The sequence below is a fragment of the Dermochelys coriacea genome, chromosome 13 (genome assembly GCF_009764565.3).
Source record: "Dermochelys coriacea isolate rDerCor1 chromosome 13, rDerCor1.pri.v4, whole genome shotgun sequence".
Classification (NCBI taxonomy): Eukaryota; Metazoa; Chordata; order Testudines; family Dermochelyidae; genus Dermochelys; species Dermochelys coriacea.
Genome location: NC_050080.1, coordinates 21,422,915 through 21,440,982, shown reverse-complemented (window position 1 = coordinate 21,440,982; position 18,068 = coordinate 21,422,915). Strand labels below are relative to the sequence as shown.

Here is an 18,068-nt window from a genome sequence, read left to right as displayed (position 1 = left end):
TTCCTGGAAGTATTTCTATTGGTCTTAGTGTTACAGAGCAGAATATGTATGTGGCTGTCTATAACGTGACCCTGGGTGTACCCTCTAACAGTCTGAAATCAGCTGTGAGTAGACTGAGCCCTTGTATCTAATGGAGCAAGTCAATCAGGGACTGACCTCAGTATTCCTCAACCAGAAAGAAAAGGGCTAAGAGAGATGGTGGGTGTACTTACTTCCCAGTCAGAGCCGCCTCCTTCAAGAGACTTCTGCCCTCTAGTCTCAGTGAATTTTCTAATGCTCATTACTTAAATCAAAACTATCCTCCCTCAGACACTGCTCTATATTAAGGACTATTTATATGCCAAGTTCTACCAGTTAAACTTCAGCCATCTCTGATGTAGCCCTGTCCAAAAATATATGATTAGAACTTCTTAAAATCCTTTCTCTTCTCCCCCTCCCCCCCACCACACACTCACTCTCCTCTCAAAGGTAGCTGGAAAGCTTTTCTCCAAAACATTCATCTTTGCAGAGGGCTCAAACATGGAAAAATTTTATCCCCACAGATGAAACTTTTGGGAAATTATGAGTGCAAGTACGTGGATGAAGCAATAATGGAAACATTTGCAATCTTAACACTACTGAGTGCTTTCAAGCAAACACTAAAATACATAAGAGGCCTGTATATAGCTTGTGGGATATTGTTTAACAACAATGAGGCAAGTAAGAGACATCAGGAAAGCATAATACATACATCAAAAGGTACTTTGAGGAATGTAAACAGTTTCTAAAATTAAACTTAAGAATTTTGGTGGAACGTAGGGAGGAGGGCAGCAAGTCAAGTGACCAGGAATACATTTAAGAAGGGAGATCAACAGACAATATGCAGCTCAAAGCTGAGAGGAGAGCAAAGAAGCCAAGTTTTGTGTGTGTGTGTATAATATATGCTAGATGAAAACAAACCAAAACTATAATTACACCTTGAGGAACTGGTGACAAACAAGCCACTGTAGCTTTACTCTCATTTTGTCGTCACTGCCTTGCGTATAATCGAGCTACATCAAGTGATGATCTAATGATGATCAAATAAAGGTGAGACACTTTTTTTGGTTAAATGAAACAACAGGTTATTTTGGGAAAAATGCTAACATACCCACCCAGCACACCCCTCAGCCTGGCAAAAGAAGAATATACTGCAGGCCATACACCGGGCCAAAGGAAAGCTCTGTCAGACCAGCAGGGGAAGCTGAACGGCCCCCTGGGACAGCCCAGTCATCAGCCCTTACACTACTCCTAGCCCAAGCAGCCCATGATGGCACACTGTGGGAGCAAGGGAAGGAAGATAATGTTACAGACATATTAAGGTCCTGCTCCTGCACCCTTATTCTCATGAATAGTCCCTTGGTGATATTTCACATGCATAAAGGTTACAAAAGCAGATCCTAAAGATGGGGGTGGTAGGGAAAGGGGTTAAGGGAAAAATACACAGAGGTGGAAAACAAAGGCTGAGTGAAATGCTGGAGGAAATTGAGTTTCCAACAGACAACCCACCATAAAAACCATAAGTTTGCGTGTATGATTTTGAACAGCTGAAAAATTAGAATGACAGTAAGAAACATGGGAAACATTATTCCATCTCCTGCCTGCTGTTTGTGTAAGTTCCACAGACTCTGCATAGCTGTTTTGTTTCTATATCCACCAGGCAGCATCTAAACTTTAAAGCAAGAATCTACGGTCCCAATTGTATTGGAAGGGGAAATAATAGCCTGATCCGCAGAGAAAGTGGAAAACATTGATAGCTCTCCTTGAATATAGCAGGAGTTACAGCGTGTTCATGACCTCTCAGGATCTGGCCTCCAGTCTGCAAATGATGTAACCTGGGCAGCTGAGGCTAAGAACTGGAGAGGTACGGGCTGATTGGAGTATACCGTGCTGAAACAAAAATGCAATAGCAACACCCACTTTGCTCCTACCCACTGAGGTGGATCAGGATTCCAAGGCCGCATGGGTGTCAATATATCAGTATAATGATAAAGTGGCACAACATGCATTTAGAACAGACTGAAAGTCTCTGCCTTCCCCTCCTGAGCTACACATCAAATGTTGCACAATATACCCACGTCACAGATCCAACCTAGTCAATATAATTATCATTAAATTGCAGTTCTCTTCTATGGTAAATAGTGTTATCTTTAATTCCTTTGCTTCTGTCGGTGGAGGCTCTGAATTTTTCCTCCTCCATGTCTTTTTAAAAACATATTAATTGAGACTAAGATGTTCCAGCTAGTGAGGTAAACTTTTGGCTCCTTTATATCCATGGAGAATAGCCTATCAAAGTTTCTTAGGACACTATGATCTTTAGTTTGGGATTGTGTGGAAATAGGAGGTGGTCAGAAAGAAAATCTACTTGGTGTTGTAACAACCCTGAACTACAGAAATAATCCTGCAGTAGCAGAAATGGGAGAGAAAGAGGAGCTAAAACACAAACATCTTTTTTCCAGCTGGGATTAGAAATGGAAAACCTCACTGTAAAGAGCTTGTTGAAAAACTTCAAGCAAACTACACAACGGCCCCTCCCATGCTCAGAACTGTAGTGTGTGTTTTAAAAGGCCGGCGTAAATCTGTGCAATCACTTTTCAGAAATGTTAACCAGCCAAAGAAAAGTGATGCAAGACCCCAACCCTCCACACTTTCCATCCAGACTCCACATCTGATTTACTCAAATGCATTGGATGCCCAGTATCCTCTACAGCCAACTGCCTGGCGGGAGGAGGCCTGAAGCCCCCAGCAACTCACTAGACACACATTACAAATGTGACTAAATCAGAGAATCCAATTATGAGTTAGCTCCAGTTGGTAGCACAGACAGGACTTTAACCTAACAATCAGGGGATTAGATTGGCTAGGGAACAACATTCCAAGAAAGAAATGGTCCTGTGGTTAGGGCTCAGCAGGGAAGATCTGGGTTCTTCCAGTCCTGTCTCTGCTACAGAGTTCTTGTGTGACCATGGGCAAGTTAGGGCCAGATTTCTAAAGGTATATAGATATCTAAAGATTGATTTGTAAGGGAGTCATAGGCTTCTGAAAATCTCACTAGAAGCCTGCTTATATCTTTAGACACCAAAATACCTTTTTGAAAATCTGCTTCAGCACCTCCGTTTTCCTACCTGTAAAAGGGGGATAACATCTCTCTCTCTCAAAGAGGTGTTCCAAGGCTAATTGCATGGTACCACAGCAGCATCGAAGAGTCTACACTTCAATAACCCATCCACACTACAAACTGTATGGCCTGACCAGATCAAGGATAGCCATGCTATAATTTGCTTCCCAGACCTGGTTCTATTTGTAGGTCCTGAAGCAATCTAGAAGTAGACACAAATGGACACCGGAAAAAACACAACCTCAAAACAACTCAGCTGCCCAGAGTGCTGGGAAGGGCTAAGGTAGTCATATCATGGATGTATTTTGTTAATAGACTGGCATTTTCATTTAGTCAATCATCTGATTAAAGCCAGCAACAGTTTACAAAACTGATGTTCTGGACTGATGCTAGGCTGAGACAGGCAGGCGTGAAGGAAGAACACTGCATGGATACATGCACGGTGGCATGGATAAGCCACAGCCCCCTACACCCCTATGCCAGCCCTGTTCCCATCCTTACCAGTATCATGCTGCACGCTACTCTCCCCAACACACACACATGCCAGCATGCAACTCCTACCCCCTTCTTGGGCCTCAGCCATGCAAATCCTCTGCCAATGTCAAGCAAATATACACTTGTTTGTAAACATCCAACGCCTCTTTTATTCCTCTCCACCCCCGCACTTTCACCATCCCCTTCTGGGAGCTAGACCACAGCAGTGGGGAGCAGCAGGGAGGTGCCTTCCTTTCCCCCAAGGGCCTGGGGCTCTCCACGGAGGATGGGAACTCCTACTGAAAGGAGAGTGAAAGAAAAGGGAGGGAGCGAGCAAAGGCAGGAAAGCGAAGACGGTTGGTGGCAAAGAGGGGAGTAGCCAGGGGATGGTCCGCTGGGGAAAAGATCGGGCGGGGGGTGAGCAAAAAGCAGGCGCAGAAGGGACGGGGCAGTCCCCAGGCCAGGTGATGGGGCGGGGCAGTTGAGAGATGAGATGGGGGCAGGAGCTGGGGGTAGGGGTGTGACGGGGGCAATAGCCAAGCGATGGGGGCAGGAGGAGCCGTGAGGGAGGGTAGGGGAATGGGGGGGCAGGTGCCGGGCGGTGGAGGGGCCAGGGGATGGAGTGAATCGGGGGGCAGGAGCCGGAAGGGAGGGTGGGTCGGGTGGCGGTGGGGCAGGAGCCGGGCGGTGGATCGGAAGGGAGGATGGATCGGGGGGCAGGAGCCGGGGAGGAGGGCAGAGGGGTGGGGTGGATGGGGGCGCAGGAGCCGGGGAGGAGGGCAGAGGGGTGGGGCGGATCGGGGGGCAGGAGCCGGGGAGGAGGGCAGAGGGGTGGGGCGGATCGGGGGGCAGGAGCCGGGGAGGAGGGCAGAGGGGTGGGGTGGATCGGGGGGCAGGAGCCGGGGAGGAGGGCAGAGGGATGGGGTGGATCGGGGGGCAGGAGCCGGGGAGGAGAGCAGAGGGGTGGGGTGGATGGGGGGCAGGAGCCGGGGAGGAGAGCAGAGGGGTGGGGCGGATCGGGGGGCAGGAGCCGGGGAGGAGGGCAGAGGGGTGGGGCGGATCGGGGGGCAGGAGCCGGGGAGGAGGGCCGAGGGGTGGGGCGGATCGGGGGGCAGGAGCCGGGGAGGAGGGCAGAGGGGTGGGGCGGATCGGGGGGCAGGAGCCGGGGAGGAGGGCAGAGGGGTGGGGCGGATCGGGGGGCAGGAGCCGGGGAGGAGGGCAGAGGGGTGGGGTGGATGGGGGGCAGGAGCCGGGGAGGAGAGCAGAGGGGTGGGGCGGATCGTGGGGCAGGAGCCGGGGAGGAGGGCAGAGGGGTGGGGCGGATCGTGGGGCAGGAGCCGGGGAGGAGGGCAGAGGGGTGGGGTGGATGGGGGCGCAGGAGCCGGGGAGGAGGGCAGAGGGGTGGGGTGGATGGGGGGCAGGAGCCGGGGAGGAGGGCAGAGGGGTGGGGTGGATGGGGGGCAGGAGCCGGGGAGGAGGGCAGAGGGATGGGGTGGATGGGGGGCAGGAGCCGGGGAGGAGAGCAGAGGGATGGGGTGGATGGGGGGGCAGGAGCCGGGGAGGAGGGCAGAGGGGTGGGGTGGATGGGGGGCAGGAGCCGGGGAGGAGGGCAGAGGGGTGGGGTGGATGGGGGGCAGGAGCCGGGGAGGAGGGCAGAGGGATGGGGTGGATGGGGGGCAGGAGCCGGGGAGGAGGGCAGAGGGATGGGGTGGATGGGGGGCAGGAGCCGGGGAGGAGAGCAGAGGGATGGGGTGGATGGGGGGGCAGGAGCCGGGGAGGAGGGCAGAGGGGTGGGGTGGATGGGGGGCAGGAGCCGGGGAGGAGGGCAGAGGGGTGGGGTGGATGGGGGCGCAGGAGCCGGGGAGGAGAGCAGAGGGATGGGGTGGATGGGGGCAGGAGCCGGGGAGGAGAGCAGAGGGATGGGTGGATGGGGGGCAGGAGCCGGGGAGGAGGGCAGAGGGGTGGGGTGGATGGGGGGCAGGAGCCGGGGAGGAGGGCAGAGGGGTGGGGCGGATCGGGGGGCAGGAGCCGGGGAGGTGGCAGGATGGATGGGGGGTCAGGAGCAGGGGACCCCCGGTGTCCCCGCCCCAGTGCAGACGGGCCGATCCGCGCCGCTCGGGACTCACCTCCGGCGACTCCCCTGCCCGGCTGGCTCGGTGCGTGTGGCAGCAGCGGGCAGCGCTCCGGCGGCGGAGGCCCGGGCTGTGCCCGCGGGGCGGGCGGGGGCGGACGGGACCCCAGCCGAGCTGCCGGGCGGACGCTCCAGCACCAGTCGAAGCGGGGGAGGAGGATAGGGGGCGGGCCCAGCAACATCGATAGGCACGGAGGACGGGGTTTACTCGGGCGGGCGGAGAAGCGCGGGGCGGGCGGGCGCGACACACACGAGGATCAGCGAGAGTGAGTAACATTCGGCGGTGAGGGGTGACGTAATCAGATCGGAGTCGGTCCTGCCTCGAGCGCATGCGCCATGTGCAGCTCCCGTGGCGTCGGGGCCGGGGCCGGGTTCCTACATCTCTGCTTTTTTTTTTTACGTGGCTCCCCCCGCCTCTTCTTCCCCCGCCCCCTGCCCTTCTCTTTCCCCGTTTTCTTCTCCCCTCCACTGCCCCCTTCCCTCTCCCCCCAGGCCTGGCCAATGCAGCGCCCCACAGGGCGTGGGGTGAACCCTGCTCCCTGCAGCGCCCCGCAGGCCCTGCCCCCGCCCCCGCCCCGGCGGTGGCAGACGGCGATGAGCAGCGCCTAGGGAGAGCCGAGGGCCGGTTCTTGCTCCGCCTCCTGGTGCCCTGCTGGGGCTGGAGTGGGGCCCTTGACTTCATTGCGACGTCTTGCGCCAGGGGGAGGATTTGGCCCTAGCTCCAGAAAGTGCAGCAGGGCCCAATCCCCACATGAAGGCCCTGAGTGCGCGGAGAGAGCGGGACCCCGTGGCCGTCCCCAGCATGGGGGCGGTATAAGAACCTGACTGAAGAATAGGGTCCTGCTGGTGCTGCCCAGAGTTGCAGTGGGGCGCTGCACAGGTGTAATGTACGCTTGGGCATAACCCTGTGCAAGGTGAGGCAGTGGGCTGTACCTGCCCATGCTGTGGTCTGCTTTGTAAGATTTAAAATCTTCTCATGGACCCTCCTTCCCCCTCCCCCCATCCACCCAACTGTTTGGTTCTCAAATTATGTTCTGCAAATCACCAGAGTGAACTCTCCAGCCTGCTGGTTACCTATGGACTTGAACTTAAGACCCACTCAGCTCATGGCCTGATCCTGCAAACTCCCAAATGAGCGGTCCCGCTATCGGAATATAAGAGTGAGTAAAATTTCTTTCATGCATAATTGTGTGCATGATCAGGGCCTCTTGGGATCCCTTCCATCCTGAAATGCTGCTAACGCACTGGAACAATATAACATGTTTTTAACTACTGAATATATCTTTTATTTGGCACCCTACCATAAGCCCTACCCCACTTCAGACCAAAATAACATACCTTGCTTCATGTATGTGAGTGTGTCTCAAACTAAAATTATACCAATGGACTTTCTGCACCTACACTGTTCCATTTCAGGGTGGCTTTCCAGCAGGATCTGTTTAGCATTCACCTGACTATACAGGTGGAGAGTTTATTTCTGTAGCACCCTAACATGTGCAGGGGGTTAACAGAAATATAAAAATGCAACTCCCTGTCCTGAAAAGCAGAGCATCTTAAGCCCTGATCCTGCTTCCCTTGAAATCAATAGCATTGACCTTAGTGAAGCAGGGTCAGGCCCCAACCAAACCAATTTACAGACAGAGGGGAATGGGGAAAGGAAACAATACTTGCTTAAAATTATATTTGATTCCGCATCTAATTCCCACTTTTTATTGGTTCCTAGCTCCACATCAAACTGCTGCTGTTTTTTAATCCTAGCTTCTTGTTCTGGAGTGGGGGAAAATGTTAATCCCTGCGTCTTTCCTATTTTATTGTATTTTATTTTTAAATATATATTTGTTAACAGCTCAGTCACTGGGAGGTTCAAGCACAGATCACTTACAGGAGAGAATCCTGAATCTGTAAAAACTCCAAGATGAGGACTATATTAGCTCTTCATGGTCTGTACAATGCTGTGTGCACCCTACTGCTTTTGAAATAATTATAGAACCTGAGCCTGCACTCGGATCTCTGAGGATGACCCCTTGATCTCATGCTAAGCCCAACAGGAGTTGACAGATCTCCACAAAGACAGGTGTCTGCCTGTGCAGACCCCACTGCAGGATTCAAGCTTTAGGATGAATCCCAGCCCCATTGAAGGCAATGGCAAAATTCTCATTGATTTTAGTGGGACTAGGGTTTCATCCTAGCACAGTGGGGCCTGGCCCAGACCTGGGGCCTAGATGCCACAACGGTACCTCTGGGTAACTTTACTTATGAAAGTAGCCTCATTGGCTTGAGCGGGACTGACTACCCATATGAGTAAAGTTATGCACGAGTGTAACTTTGCAGGATCAGGCCTCTAGCAAGTTGCTCTGTGTGCAACAAGGAAGCTCAGTGCAGTCCAAGGGGCTCTGTTGTATTAATTTAGATGGAATAAATGGGCCCAAGGAGTTAAAGGCCCTGGACCCTGGAACTGTTCAACATTAGAGGCTCAGGGTCTGCTATACAGTAGACCTCAGCCTGCTTTACCACCATGGCAAACACACCATTCAAAATCCTTTAGCCCTTTATTAAAGATACAAGGTGGAAAAAGGCAAACCAGTGAAAGCATCGGAAATGTAACATATTTTAAAAGGTTTTTATTTTAACAACATCTCTTTAGCTGCAGGGAGGTTTTAGAAGGAAAACTCCCTTTGCTTACCATCATTAATATCATCTAAGAGACTCTTAATTGTTCTTTTTGGGGAGATAAGAAGTTAGTTGAGATGGGCTGCAGATGTCTAAGGTGCTGTTGTTTCTAAAGTCCAAGCCCATTTCCTAGAAGACAAAATGGGACATGCACACATGAGGAAAGAACAGAACAGTACAGATAGAAAATGCAGCTTCTGTCTTAGGGATTGAGTCTCGCTTTCAGCCTCACTGCTGGAAAACAGAGGCATATTAGCCTGCTTCTCAGTCCTAGAAGGGAGCCCCTGGATAAAGGGCTTGGGTGCAGAGGACTGCTCCCATGGGGCAATTTGTGGGTTGTGTCCTAAGACTGTAAGGCCTTTGGAGCTGGGAGCTGTCATTAGAAGTGCGTGTAAAGCACCTACCATACATTTAGTATAAATAACAATAATAATACTGAGTACACTTTAAAATGTAAATTAAAAATTATAAAACTACAGCACACACTTTTTTTTTATAAAGCTTTGTTTGTTTTAAATGATAATAAAATATCCCTGGAACTAGATGCCAGTTTAGTACTAAGGATAAGGGATTCTATAGCTGAATAAAGATCAAATGGGACACCTGTTTTTCTTTTCACAAACCTAATGAATCAAATTCTGTTCTCAGTTACGCTGGTGTACGTATGGCATAACTGTATAAATCTGTGGAGTTCCTACAATGTACACCGCTGTAGCCAAGAGCAGAACTTGATTTTTGCAATAGGGTGTCCTTAGGCAAATGAGAAAAATATTATGAACACACTATAGTTTCAGCCACTTTGGTCTGTTTGGAACATCCGATCAGCATTGTTGCCAACTCTCCTGATTTTATTGTGCATCTTGGTGGTGTGGATTGTTTTTTTTTAATTTTAGTTTGGTTTGAAGGTGTTTTTATTTGTTTTTAAGCCCTGGCTCCCAGAGTCAAGTGAATAAAGATTTTATTTAAAAGAAGGTACATTTCTAGTTCTTGTGTTTGTGAAGAATAGCATGAACCGTACCATTGAAAAACCAGAAGGCAACCCCCCTCCAATTTATTATTTTTTAAAACAATCAAGATTTTGGGGGGCCTGGCTCATGATTTTTCAACAATTGGAGTTGGCAATACTGGATCCTATTTTATTTGCATATCTCTTAAATGCGCATTTCCTTGGCAGATCCTTTTCCCCCCTCTCACTATTCCAGTCTGACTTGACCTTTCCCAGGAATAGAAAATAAATAATAGTAATAACCCCCCTACACTGTGCTAACCCCAGTGGTTTTGCTGATCCAAAGTATGTGACTGAAGGTCATGGCATGACAAGCCTTTAGAAATTGCAGCCACCTTTGAACAAACTACCTGTGCTCTGGTTGGTTTCACTTTCGGTGCATGGGAATTTTACAACTCTGAGCACATTCATTCTTTCCCCCCTCCTATTATGTGCTGAGTCACCTCTTTCAAAAGCCTCTGGAACTCTTTGTTGATCCACTGAAGGAAATCAGAGCCCCTGCGAAGCCAGCTGAGGAAAGACAGGAAACACAGTGCTTTGCCAGGCTTCCCCTGCTGCCTCTCTCTGTGGTTTTAAATGCCTGCTTATCTCTTCTAGGAGGGAGCCCCTTGATAAAGTGCTTGGGAAATCCCTTTCACATCCAAACCTTCCTACCCTGCCTGGGGATTCCCTATGACTGGCCACAGAGAGGGGGAGGGTGTCACTTACATGGAGCCCATTGCTACTGTGTTTTCTTTCTCCTCACTTCAGACAGCAGCAATGCGGAAGCAGCAGCCACAGCAGTGAGGCTAATCCAGCCCTCTGGCTCCCTCACCCAGCAGCCTTTCCTGAACTGTGCCTGGTAGATAGAGGTCAGCTCTGACCTCTATTACACATCAGATTATCAATTTAGCTAGAGGTGGGCCAAAGAAGGGAAAGCCCCCAGACCTTCTAAACTATCTGTCCTTGGCTCCGTTTTCCACCTTGAGTTTTCCTGCTATGGAGTAGATTTTCTATGGTTTGTGTTTTTGTTTGCTAAAGTAACATCTTTACTGGCTTTGAGACCTTTGTGTGGACACCACTTCTAGGACTTTCACAAATCAATTACTGTGCCCAGACCAATTCCTACATTAAAACTTGCTAGTTAAGGGTACGATCCTGCCCCACTGTTGTCTATGGGAGGTTTGGACATTTTATATGGATAAAGAAAATATCCACAGTTCCAGGATAGAAAGCAACAACACCACAAAAGTTTGGAAGGGATCTAAGCCCCTAAGTCAACCTCTAGCAGAAGGGGCTTCTCCTGTGGACAGGCTACTCCATATTTGCCACTTTGCCATTTCTTGCACCTTTCTCTAAGGCATCTGGTACTGACCACTGACAGAAAAGACACTCTGCTAAACTGACAACTGGACCGCTCCTTCCTGGCCACTCTTACATTGCAACTTCCCCCCAGCAAAGAACCACAACAGAGTTAAATTTAAAGGACTCCTGTAGGTGAGGACTCCTGGAGAGCAGGCAACCTGCGTACTCTTTGTGTAGTTAGCAGAGTGGAAATATACCAGAATCCAACAAGCAGAACGCTTCAGGGATCAGAATTCTTTGTAGACATTTCAGTAGCTTGCTGATTTACAGAAATAAATCAGCAGAGCCAGGATAATGCATGCCCACAAGCCACACCATGCCACCACTAGGATGTGTGACTGTAGGTCTACCTGCCTTGCCAGTGTCATGTCAAAGGCAGTCAGGAAATTGCAATGGATTGCCAGGATAGCTGGTGAATCAGTGCAAGACTGTTATGCAACTTTGACCTAATTCTTCACTGTCAACATTGAGACCTGGGCACCGTGGAGGGAAAATGTTACTACCGATGGTGTCAGTGAGCGAAGAATTTCATTTGGGTCATTTTACACCCCCTTTGGACAAGGGTAAATCATGACACAAGGTGCTAAGCAGTGGACAGTCAGGCCCCTTCACTTTTCGGGGTTCCTTTCTCTCAGTTTCAGTTTTGTCTCCTCTCCTAACCCTCCCTCCACACCCATCTGAAACAGCCTTCCATTCCCAACGCAGCCCCCAACACACACACCCTTTTTCAGAGCCCTCTCTAAAACTCACTCCTTTCACAAGCCTTTCTAGGCACCGACTCAAGCCTTCATTTTCATCTGAGCTTGAATGTAAGCTCCTCCTGGTAGGGGCCACGTTGCCAAAATCACAGGTGCACTCACAGTGCTCTGTATTGTTCATTAGACTGAATCCTTCTGTGTGTTTTGCACCAAGAAAGATTCAGCCGAACCCCCTAGATCAGATTTTCTTTCTGGCCTCTCTGTTCCAAGCCAGCTCAGCACATCCCGCGCAGGCCATTTGGCTCTAGACAAACCACGTTGCTCTGGGTTTGTTTTTAATGAGTTGGAGGAGCAGTGGGGGAGGGGTATTTTCCAGTGTTATGGAACAGTGGGAACAACTCACCAGGAGAAAGAACTTTTGTCTGGAAAGAAAAAAAAACCCGCAGAGTCTCCTTGTGTTCATTTAGCAATTATTTGGGTTCTGAATGTGCAGCTCAGCCCTCAGTTTGCTGGGGTTGGCCAAGTGGGACCATGGGCTCCTTAAGAAAGCATCTTGCTGTCAAAACAAACCCCCTGCCTCTGCAGAATCTACAGACTTTGTTTATTGCTGCATCTGTTTCTAGCCAGCTAGCCTTCCCACAGTTCCCCCTGAACCATCTTTTCTTGCCTGTTCCCTGCTTCTGGACCGGAAGTCCCTACCAGTTCATACAGGCTGGTTCAGCTTGAGCCCCACGCTGTCACGCTGCTTTCAGTACCAACAGAGGCTCCTCATCCCGTGCAGCAACAGAACTTCAAAGGGGAAATGTCACAAGTGGGTCTGATGGGGAGCTCAAAGCCAGGGTCAACAGTCCGACAATCCAGGGAATAGCAGAGGATCATTTAAGGGGGATCAGAGAGGAGGCGAGGCTGAGACCACCTTCCACATCTGAAACATCCAAGGGGTTCATCATAAGGTCTCTCCTGACCTCTTAATGCAGCAGCTGTTGTGGAAGGGGTGAAGAAAACAGAACTTCTTTTAACAGATTGTTGCATCATTCTCCCTCTCTTGGGTTTGGGAGGCAGAAATGGAGGGAGGTCCCTGTCCTCTCTCCCAGACTTGAGCAGCTCATCTCTGCTCTTCAGGCTCATCAGTGAGAGGCAGAATCCTGATAAGGGACTGAATCCCGCTTAGGTGCCAAACTCAATTCAGCCTTCACTCTGGAGCTGCGACCAGCACCTCGACAACAATACTGGTAATTAGTTATTAAATAATTTTTCACTTTCTCTTTGCATTAACCTCATCGCTACTTTGTAGCACGGAGCATAAGTGACTAAGTGAACATAAGTAAGCAAGTGACTACAGCAGGAGACTGGCAGCCAGGAGTCCTGGGTTCTGTTCCTGATTCTGCCACCAACTAGCCATGGGACCTTAGTCAAGTCACTTCACCTCTCTATGTCCCAGAGACAGCTGGCACAGAGGTGCCTCTTCTAGAAAATGGGGGTATCGGGAGTTCTCTACCTCGCAGGGGTGTTGAGAGGCTTAATTCATTCATATTTATTAAGTGCTTTGGGATTGCTAGTTGGGAGGTGCTATACCAGTGTGGTTCTATGTCACAGGCGACCTGCACACTGGCTGGTCTGTGCTGAGTGCTCCATAAAGCAGCAGGGTAGAGCGGCTGTCAGTTGATGGAGAGGGCTTCTCGTTTTCAGCTTCCCTACAGTCAAGCAGACTGAGCTTCCCTGGCTACTCCAGCATGTAGCTACAGTATCCAAGCAGCCAGTGAACTCAGCAGGGCACAGGCCCTGGTGCTCAGGCCAGGGGAAGTTTGCCAGGACACGACACAGGGCTGCAAATAGTAATTGGTTCTCTTCTATTATTACTGCTTTAGATGCAACCTGGCGGAGAGCACATCAGCCTACTGCCGCGCTCTGCCGCTCTTTACCTGCCACACAGTTTGCCAGGCTGCAACCCTGCCATGCACAGCACAGTGCACTGCCTCATTTGATCATATTCATGCTGCACTGTGCCTCCCTGCCGCTCCCCACAGCATAGCATGCCACGGTCTCACCATTCAGCCCCCCTTCTGCCACCCTGATTATATCACTGTTCCTTGCTCAGCTGTTACTCAGAGCACAGCTTGCCTACCCAAGGCACAATGTATCCTTTCATTCTGCTGCTCCACCCACCTCAGCACGCCCACCCAGTGCAGGCCAGGGCCCGGCATGCTCTTCTGCTTTGCCACTGTGCAGCGTTCTCCTAGGGGAAGAAAACCAGAGAGACCCTTACGGCCAGGGACGTCCTGGAAACCAAACAGCATTTGTACCCAGTTGAGTCTTGAAACACAACTGAAAATTTGCCTCTTCCTACATGCATAGGTGCCAACTCCGTGGGTGCTCCCCTTTCCTCCGCCCCTGCCTCCCACATGCTGGCGGGTCCCGCCGATCAGCGCCTCCCTCTCCTTCCCAGTACCTCCCACCCGCAGCGGATCAGCTGTTTCGCGACGTGCAGGAGGCTCTGGGGGCAAGGGGGAGGAGCGAGGGGGAGGTGGCGGGAAGAGGCAGGATAGGGCAGGGGCAGGAAGAGGTGAGGTAGGGGTGGAGTGGGGGCAGGGCCTGTGGCAGAGCCAGGGGTCAAGCACGCCCTGCACATTGGAATATTGATGCCTGTGCCTACATGCAAATTGTTGTTAGTCGAGTCTAAGGCCGATAGCAACCACTGTGATCATCTGGTCTGACCTCTTCTAAAACACAGGTCCTGGAACTTTCCCACAATAATCCCTGTTTGTACTAGAGCAGATCTTTTAGAAAAACACCCAGTCTTGATTTTAAAATTGCTGGTGATGGAGAATCCACCACGACCCTTGGTTACTCCTGGGGGAATTCTGCACCACTGCTCTTAGCGCAAAATTATATCCCCTGCAGATTTCTTCACTTCTCTGCAGAAAAATGACTTTCTGATGGGGGAAGCAAAGGGAAGCCACGATAACGGTTATGCAGCCCTCCCTAAAGTATGTTTCAGGTGCCCAGGGCAGCTGGCAGAGAGGTAAATCACTGGGGGCAGGGGCAGAACTGGAGAAGATACGGCTGTTGGTTCCTATCCTGCACCTGGCTCAGCAACTAGTCCCAGCTGGGCAGTGGGGGATGGGACTTCATTTTCCCCTGTACGGCATCCAGGGCCATGTCAGACCCATCCCAGATTTCTCCCCCGGTTGTAGGAAGCTCTGCAAATTCCCCCCTCCTTCCCCGCTTCCTGCACCCATCGCTCCTCAGCTGCAAGAAGAGTGATCACTTTACAAGGAGCTCCTCCTCCATCCACTCTAACCCTGTGCATCCAGACGCCCTAATACCCAGACACTCCAATCAAGCCTCAGCCCCCCCAAGACCCAGAAACAACCCCCTGTATCTGGACCACCCCAACAAGCCTCCCACACCTGGATCCCCACCCTACTGATGCCACCAGCTGCACATGGGCCCCCCACACCCAGACCTCCCCTCCTGCTGAGCCCCAGCCACTGTCACCTGGACCTCCCTGCAGAGTCCCATTACCATTGCACCAGAACCCCCACAACAAGCCCCTGTGCATCCAGATTCCCCCACAGCTGGATCCCCCACTGAGCTGCACTCACCCAGATTGCCCCACACAGAACCCTCTCAACCCACATCAGGATCCCCCACACTAAGCCTCTCCACACTTGGATCCTGCCGTGCTGAGCCTGCCTGCCCACACCTGGTACACTGGCACGGAGGAGCAGGGCCCTGGGGTGTTTGTGGGGCAGGCCTGGTCTGTGCACTGTGTCATGGCTGGGTGCAGCCCTCACCGCTGAGGTCTCTGTCCCAGTGGGGAGCTGCACAGTGATCTTCCACCTCTGGCAGCCAGTGGCCTGTGCTCCCCAATGCCATGCTGGGGTCTCCACATTTATTTAACAAATAAAATTTGCAGAATTTTAAAATGTGCGCAGAATTTTAGGCACAGAATGCCCTCAGGGAGTACTTGGTAAATTGTTCCAAGGGTTAAAAAAAAATGGCTGTTTAATGGTTGAATCAGAGAGAATGCAACATGCAGGATCTCTGCTCAGAGCCTAACATCGGAGCAGATTCTTCACATTCACTGAGCAGGGGTAACACCATATCTCTTCACTAAATCATTAAATAACTGCAGGAGGAAAGGAGACACTTGTTGATTCTTTAAAAGCCTCCTATCAATCCCTGCCTGGGCTTTTCTACAGAGTGTGCATAGGTCTCTGCTCTGTGCACCCGGGGATCCTTTGCTTCTCAGGAGAGGGAATGTGGTCCTAGGCAGCTCAAGCAGGGTGCAAGCAAGGAGGCAGTGTGGTCTAGTGGCTCGAGCATTTGGCTTGGACATGTTACTTGGCTGCTCCAATTGGCTTGGACATGTTACTTGGCTGCCCATTTGTAAATTGGTTATAATGGCATCTATCTCTGTATCTCTAACACACCTGTTACCCTCATGTCCAGGGTGCTAACTCCCTCCCAAGGGTTGCTGCTGGGCTTTACTGCACTGGCAGGCATGTGAATGAAACGTGCTCTAGAAAAGCAAAGCAACAGCAGTGCTGGAGTTGCTCCCTTCTGTGTGACCCCGCATGCAAGGGTGCTGAGGACCCCTTGCTCCCATGGCCAGCAGTAGCAATTGAGGGGGCCTAGACCCCTTTCTGTATCAGAACCATGATTTGGCCTTTGTTGCAAGCGGCACGTTCCTTTCGGTCAAATATAGAAGTGCAGGGATGCAGGATGACAGCCAGGAGTCACTAACACTTTCCCCAATGATTCACCCACGAGACCGGCAATATTAGCATGGAAACGGAAGGATATGGACCAGTCTTTCTGAGAAGCGAAGGGGCGCTGTGTCTGCCAGTCCAGGGTGGGGGGGCTGCATGCTATAGCTCGCCCAGTGGCTGAGTGCATTAAGGTCATTCAAATCAATGATTTGCAATCAGGTTTCATTGTAGATGGCAGGCCAGACCCTGCTTCTCTTACTCCCAAGCATAGGCCCCTGGGTTTCAACAGGAGTCTGCTCGCTGCGTCAGGCTAGCAGCACACGGGCTAAGTGTCTCTAAAGTCTTGTGAGTTCTTGAGCAAACCCAGCCCTAGTTTTCGTAGAGCTGGGCGTAGGTACTGTTTTCCCTTAAACTACTATGATGTGTCATGAAACTAGGGGAGTTCAACTGGGTTTCCTCTTGAGTTTCTTTTGGGTGCTTCGGACACTAAGCGTTAGGGGGGCTGCAGGCTCACATAGGCCAAATCAAAGGATGTGTGCACAGACGGACCCCTGTGAACTGAAACAGCCGAGTGTTTTGAACAGTTCTCATACACATCCTGCTATTTACCACAGGCCAGGCTCAGAGCAGAACCGTTGTGGTCTGAGGCCAGCAAGTCTGCGCAGCGCCGTGACTCTCCCCCCGCACTTTGCTCTCCCAAGCAGCAGGAGTTCTGCGTTGCGCTGCTCTCAGCTGGAAGCAGCTTTTACTGGCTCTCACAGAGGAGTTAGTGAGTGATGTTTAAATAGCTTAGGAAGGCATTTCATGTTGTCCAAAATACACTAGAATGCACTGGCTAAGGTGTATGCATATACCTGCCCCTAAAAGATAAAAACCCAGTAAAATAGTAACTGATGATTAACAGCTTCTCCTTTAGTTCAAGGGGTGTGTTTCGTTCAAACCTGTGTTTGGAGCGGGTGGGTTATGGGTTCTGTCCCTAACCGCACATGGCTGGGGTGTAGCTGATTGCCATGGCCTCTGTATCTCTACATCCAACCATGCTGTGTAGAGTGTGGTCTTTTGGCTGCTTTGTTCACTTGTGGACTCAGGTCCCTGGGAGTAAAATATTCCCTTGTGCAGTTCATTCAGATCCCTTCTTTCTGCACTGGAGTGCCTGTCATCTTAACTACCTGTAGTGAGTGATTCTGGGAGAGTGGCATAATATCCGGCTCTGGATCTGGAACCGATGCATGGCAGCAAATTCAGTTGGTAGGCTGGCAAGAGAATGTGCAATAATGAACAATCAACCTTTTCTTTTAAAGCTGTGCCTCACATTTTCATACATTCATTCAAATCCTGCTCAGCAAAAAGAAGCCCCCACGTTCCCCGAGAGGAGGGAGGTGGGGAAGGTCAGGTGAGCTGAGACAAGCTTTGTTTTCCTACTGACATGCTAATGGGCTTGCTGCCATCTGATGTTTATTGCATTGCTGGACAGGGTGTGTGTTAGTGGACAATAAAAGCCTGTCTAGGTGAGTTAGCCAAGTAAATCAGCTGCCTGGGAGTGCTGTTGTCGCACCCTTGCCATTATATGGAGAACTATGTTGATTGGATTCTACCTTAAACTGTACAGAAATATCTGCACTTTTCTATTGGAAACCCTGCTTATTACATCCGTCTCTTCAATACATGGCTTTGCAGGGGGTAAACTGCAGACTGGGGGAGAGATTCTTTAAGGTGGCCCAGTGGGGCAACTAGGAGCTCAAGTCATGGACCAGGACCCCGTTGTGCTAGGTGATGGACAAATGCAGGGGACTGCCTGTCTATATACATGGACCTCATGATCATTGTAACCAAGCCCCTCTCTATCATTCACAATGCCAAGATTTTATTTACCACTGTTCATCAGTAGACCTCA

The 18,068-nt window shown here is 50.8% G+C and overlaps 2 protein-coding genes across 3 annotated transcripts in view; one reads left to right on the top strand and one right to left on the bottom strand.

The window, feature by feature from the left end:
- ZHX3 (zinc fingers and homeoboxes 3) overlaps positions 1 to 6,473 on the bottom strand; it is a 64,454-nt gene extending 57,981 nt beyond the window's left edge. Inside the window, exon 1 of the mRNA XM_038370121.2 lies at positions 5,737 to 6,473. The gene's annotated coding sequence lies outside the window, so the exon portion shown is untranslated. The remainder of the gene's footprint in view (positions 1 to 5,736) is intronic.
- Positions 6,474 to 6,516: 43 nt separating this feature from the next.
- The window catches only part of LPIN3 (lipin 3), a 48,336-nt gene continuing 36,784 nt past the window's right edge, over positions 6,517 to 18,068 (top strand). Inside the window, exons 1-2 of one of the 2 annotated variants that reach the window (XM_038369905.2) lie at positions 6,517 to 6,655; positions 6,790 to 6,901. The gene's annotated coding sequence lies outside the window, so the exon portion shown is untranslated. Of the gene's footprint in view, positions 6,656 to 6,789; positions 6,902 to 12,581; positions 12,692 to 18,068 lie in introns of those variants that run through there. The other variant, XM_043495493.1, reaches the window with a different exon arrangement.